This window comes from Acanthopagrus latus, chromosome 3 (assembly GCF_904848185.1).
Source record: "Acanthopagrus latus isolate v.2019 chromosome 3, fAcaLat1.1, whole genome shotgun sequence".
In the NCBI taxonomy this organism is placed as follows: Eukaryota; Metazoa; Chordata; class Actinopteri; order Spariformes; family Sparidae; genus Acanthopagrus; species Acanthopagrus latus.
Genome location: NC_051041.1, coordinates 8,611,329 through 8,617,131, shown reverse-complemented (window position 1 = coordinate 8,617,131; position 5,803 = coordinate 8,611,329). Strand labels below are relative to the sequence as shown.

Genomic DNA, 5,803 nt, shown 5'->3' with positions numbered 1-5,803 from the left:
CTGCTAGATAGCTAGCCCCAGTTTGTCCTGTATACCACGTTGTACCTCAATGTTCTGATAATACTGCCCCCATAGTTTGAGCTAGAAGAAGGCTTGATTGAATTGAATGGGACCGTGGGCTCGATGGAGGCATGTCCTCTGCTGAGTGTCATCCCAGAAGGCCTATTTGCTGATGAGTCAGTACAATTAGTACAGGTAGACTAATGCAGTACGACAATTAGCAAAAAGTCAAGTGAGAATTCCCAAAAAAGAAAACACTCCGTTGGTTGTTTTGTCTGACACATCTGCAGTAACAGCACCGATGTGCTCAGTGGTTTGCAAAACGCACAGCTTGATGCCTGGCCTCCTCCAGCGACTGTGTCATTCTTTGTTTCCTGTGTAACTTTTTAATAAAGAGTTTAAAACAAACTCTCCCTTTCAGCCTGCTAAACAGTTTGCTGAAAGTCTCCCTTCTCTCTCTTTTTATGAGACTGTAATGCCACTTCCTCTGCTGCAGACGAGATCATTATCTCAGCTTCTCTGACGCTCCTCTATGGTACTGATAAGTCTAATCAGTTTCGCCTCTAACCGCTTCCCAAAGCACCAGACGGTTTATTTCCTACACCTCCACTATTAATACAAACACTGCTGCCGCCACCGGCCCAGTGTGACGACACCGCCTGTAGCAGGACACGAAACGCGCGGGTTGGGTGGGGGGTGGGGGGGGCAGACCACGAGACGAAATAAGACGAAAGACAATCAGAAGTCATGCTTCTGTTTGATTTTTGCTCCACCACTACAACTTGTAGTATGAGTAACTGCTGACACACCGTCCACTCCCACCCCGGCTCCTGGTGTGGGATGTGAAATGGGCCGGCCTGAAGCACGAGGCTCCTGAGCTAAAAACGATTCCCACCAGCCGCCCACCGAACCAAAAGTGTCACACGCCCCCATGTGAAGAGGGAAGAGCCTCACACACTGTACCATTACACGCTCACTCCTCCTCACTGTTTCCTCCCTCTTCAAGTTAAATTCGGCTTCGTTTATATGCAAGGGAATGCAACGATTACTGGTATTAACAGCCAAACGGGAGTTATCAGTGCGCTCTGCAATGATTCAAGACAAATCAAATATAGATAAAGCTCAATGAAAGTTGTCCCAAGAGTTTTATTCAAGTGATTGTAACAGATTAAACATTACACCACAGGGCCAGGCCGCAGAAAGTAAAGTACAGTTGTGGGCTGATAGCTTTAATCTAGTTCTTACTTGTGCCTCTTTGGTTACTGAGAAGACCTTGATATGATGAATCACAGCCAGACCAGTGAGTGACTTGTTCAAACTGTTGATGACATCCTCATTATGGAGAAAGGCGTGCGTCACAGGACAAAGTTTCATCTCGAATAAACATCTAGGGTGCAGTCTTTACGTATTTGTTGATGCAGTACGGCTGCACGGTCAGATCAAAATACTAAAACAGTGCATGGAAGAAGTTTCACTGCGTTACAGTGAGACGATTAAGCTTTGTTTGTCTGCTTAGTCACGCACTGATATTCACCCCTCTTACCTATTTCATATGAGTTTTTACAGAAACCTGGTGAAACTAGTGTAATCAATGCCTGCAGAAGAGGAGTTGTATGACTAAACAGCTGACATGTCCCTTAGTAACCTCGCAGTCTGTGCTTTCCTCAGGCAGTGTGCATCTCTAGCTCTCTCCTGCCCCTCTCAGGCCGAGCTGAGAGTCGCAGCACTTCCGGTCGGCCTCATCTTTTGTATTCCTCTCATGGTGCAGCCCTCCTCCCTCTCTCAATTTCCCAGCTTTTTTATTGGAGAGACAGCTGCACACAGTGAACACCCGGCCACATGGATACTTTGGTTGAATTGCGTTTGGTGAGGTTGGTGAGGACGGGGATCGTATTTGAGTGAGGATGCAGATTTTAAAAGGACCCCCGAGATAATGACAACGTGTAAAACAAATGTTCTCAAGATTACCAAAATCATAAACTCATGGATGCATTTTGTGAGCCTTTGCAATATTCTTGTCGTAACAGAATGACAGGGGTGCAAAGGAATTACGTCCTCCGTCTCATGACTCTTCTTCCGGAAACTGTGCCGCAAGGAAGATCAGATAGGCAGGTATGATAGGTGAAGAAGAAGAAAAAAAAAAAAAGCAACAGTGACGTTAGCTCAGCCTCACCCTCAGTGAATACAAGTGTTGTGATGATCTGCAGCAGCAGCTGGATCAATATGAGAGGATTAACTGAGGCAGACAGCAGACACTAACAACAACACTAACAAATGCATTATGAAAACAAAACAGTTTTAATATTTCATATCCATTATGAACATAAATGAAGTTTGCTGGATTTTACAGGTAATTAAGAACATGCACACAGATGTGCAAAGTGCGTGATGTTTCACACTTTATTCATTACAAAACAATGCTCTATTAATCAGAGAAGATAAAATACAAAATGTATCGAATGCTTCATAGCATTACTCATCTCTGCTGGTTTTTTACCTCCACTGCAGATGTTCTGCAGCTTTTCACTCTGCACAGGAAGTGTTGCACAATCCGCCGGGCACAAAAGAAATAAAGCAAGCCGCGCTGCACCTTGAGGGGAATAAAGGTGAGTCTGCTGATGATCTATGGCTGCATTAGGGTAGACATAGTGGGCGGGAGGTTTTTACTTACTTTACTTGAGTCCCCCTCCTCCCCTCTGTGCTGTGGATGTTTCCAGACTCAGCACGGTGTCAGAGCAGCCTCCCCGTCTGCCTCACTCTCGTGCTGCGTCCTCTACCAACACATCAAAAATCATGTTATGTTCACAGCAGTTCAGCATTCTGTTGAATAAACAAGAGGGAACTATTTTATACAGTGTCTCTGGCGCTACATGTGCACCGCCGGGTACATTTCTGCTAACTCAACACAATCGCCACCTCAAACTCCATCATCCCGGATGACGACGGTCGGTGTCAGTGGCGTGTGCGTGTTTTGGGAATCCACGGCCGGTCCCCTGGTCTTTCTGAAGCTGAGCTGCACGTGGTTGCCACAGCACATGTTGTAGCCATCCCTGGGATCACGGCATCCCTCCTCCTCCCTCTCGCTGACACAGTCTTCAACAAAGAAATCTCATATCTGATTTGTGGATAGGTTGCAAAAAGGGGTGGCAGCAGTGGGAGGATGGCGTTGCGATTTGCTGGCAGAAAGATTTAATTGAAATAAAAAACACAGATATTGAGACGGAGAGACAGAGAGTAAAACTTAAGAAGCGGTAAGACACATACAATCATGGTACTTGTCTTTTGGTGCCTTCAGACTAAATAAACAAACCAAACATTACTGATGTCTACACTCTAAGCATCTCTCACTTCAAGTAATTTAGTCACACACTTAAGACTTATCATGTTGCATTGGGTCACGTTGTAAGAGTATGACTATGCTTTACTCTCTGGAGAGGTCTAAGAGATACACTTTGTAAATTGCTGGTGGCTTTGATATGAGACGACTCATCCGTGTGCTCAGAGGACTGTGGAAAATGTGTGAGTATAGCTGTCTGGTGCCTGTCTGGGCATGTGGGGAACACTTCAGCAAAGAGACCAATTTGCAACTGAGGAGACCTAATGAATAATAGACCTCTGAGCTTTGAGATTTCAGCTGATATTGAAGTCGTGCCAGTTCACTCATTGCTGTAAAGGTTTAGCTACTGTGGCGAAACCTTTACAGACGGTGGGTGTAATTCCTGGATGTCATGGAGCAAGAGCGAGGGGGGCAGTTAGCTTAGCTTAATATCATGCCTGAATGCAAACAGCTAACAGCAAACATTCCTTTGTTCAAAGTTCACTTAGTGTCACTAAAGAGCTAAAGTTTTATCTTGTTGGCTTGACAAAACACAGTTTTCAGTGAAAAAAGCAGTAATGTTAGTACTTCAACTTTAGTTAAAAGTTTTACTTTAGCCTTTAGCCTGCTAGCGGCATGGTTCATAAGATGTAGCGATGTTTGTCAGCCACTTTGTTGTGTCTCAACACAATTTGGTTGGATTGCCATTCAATCATAGCCACTAGAGTATGAATCCCTTTAGCTTTGGTGTATTTCTGAATTTCCCTCTAGTGCCACCAGCAGGCATTTTTGTTTTTTCTTCTCAAGAACTGGTCGATGGCTTATTACACCTGCTAAACTTCAGCATGTCGACGTTGTCATTGCAGCAGAGTAGTATGCTGATTTTAGTATTCAGCTCAAAGCACAGCTGTTTGTCTGCACAGCCCCTGAAATGGTTTGGGTTTTTTCATTTCCAGTCTTTGTCTTTTTTCCTGCCCTTTTCCTGCTCACCTGTGTTCCCAGTGTTCTGTTTTTATCCCGTGTTTTTCCCGAGCTTGCTTTTACCTGCATACCTGCTTCGCATCAGCCTTATTAGCCCAGTCCTGATCCCAGTGCTTTATCCAGCTTGTCAGCTCTTCCCTTCCTAGCTTTTACTCTACTCAGTCCCCTCAGCTGTGTTTCTCCTCTCTCCACCTGCACCTCATCCCCTTAACTGCATCTTGTGTCAATCTGGTTTTTACCGTGTTTACTTTAGCCCTCGCTTTTTGTTCCCAGCCCTTTTGCTTTCCTACCTTTGTTATTCGGGTTACAGCTTTGGCTCATTAAAATGGCCTTTTGTTCGGTCTTCTTGTCTGACAATGTCTGCATTGACATCCTTCTATGCTGAAGTGTGACAGACTCACAGAGACACAAGTGAGGCTGTAAACTCATACACTTGTATAAAACATATAAATGTATTAAATGTCAGTCTTTATTTTCTTCGTCACGTGACACTGTTTTTATTCATCCACCTTGAGCACAAATACAATAAGAATTAAAAACACGCTTTACTAAAAAAAAAAAAAAAGGCTCCATGCAGATTTGAAAGGTTTTTGCATGAGGAAATGAGTTTTCTCTAATGCGGGAAAGCAACTGGTTAGCTAGACAGAAACAGCAAAAAGCCTATTTAAATAGCGGTTCCATAATTGTGCCTAGCAAGATGCTTTTGTATCTTAATGCCACAGTGGCCGCTAAGTCTATTGAAGTAAACCCTCTGCTCACTAAGAAGATTGAAATTGCAGTTCTTACTGCTGCCTCCTGTCACTACCAAACAAATCTTTGACATGTGAGAATGAATAACACCATGCAATGTATTTGTTTCATGTGTTCAAAGGTTCAACTCATCAGTTACTTTTTCACTTCTGATCTAAATTGTCTTTCACAAAGAAGAGATGGTAGTCAAGGATCGAAGCTTGGTCCTCTTGGAGCAAGGACGAAGGCTACTTCATCTGAAAGGCCTATTGACTCTCAGACTGTGTCTGGTCACTTCTGAAAAGGGTTCAGAGAAGAATTTGGAGGAGGATAAGAGACGTTTTTCCAACTGGCAAGCGTTAGAAATTCCTCAGTGCTGTATGAATTCAAATGTCCTTTTTACGTAGTTACTTTCACTTCATTAAATGTTTATGAGCGCCGACAGTGTGTGCAACAAAAAACACTAAACACAAACAGAACACAGCAGTCATAACCTTTGTTCCCCCTCACAGTGTGCCACTCACAGCATGAATCATAATCAGATTTACAGAGCATTTTTGGGAGATTTAACTTTCCAATATTTGATCACAAAAGAAAACACCTTAATAGTTTGTTTTATTTGCTTGCTTATGTTCCAATTCATCTTGCTCTCAGGCAGGTCCCCTATTGATGATGACGCCTAACCCTAACCCTCAAATTCATACTCCAAAAGAAGCTGGCATCATATCATCAGAATAATTTCAAGCTGCTGCTAACTTTTGAGGCTGTCAGCTAGTT

At 43.6% G+C, this 5,803-nt stretch overlaps 1 long non-coding RNA gene across 1 annotated transcript; it reads right to left on the bottom strand.

Moving 5' to 3' along the window:
* Nucleotides 1–2,382: 2,382 nt before the first annotated feature.
* On the bottom strand, nt 2,383–3,738 carry LOC119017134. The gene is made up of 3 exons (XR_005074345.1): nt 2,917–3,738; nt 2,672–2,773; nt 2,383–2,590 (listed from the first exon to the last, which is right to left on the bottom strand). It is a non-coding gene; the product is annotated as an uncharacterized LOC119017134 (long non-coding RNA).
* Between the last annotated feature and the right edge of the window lie 2,065 nt (nt 3,739–5,803).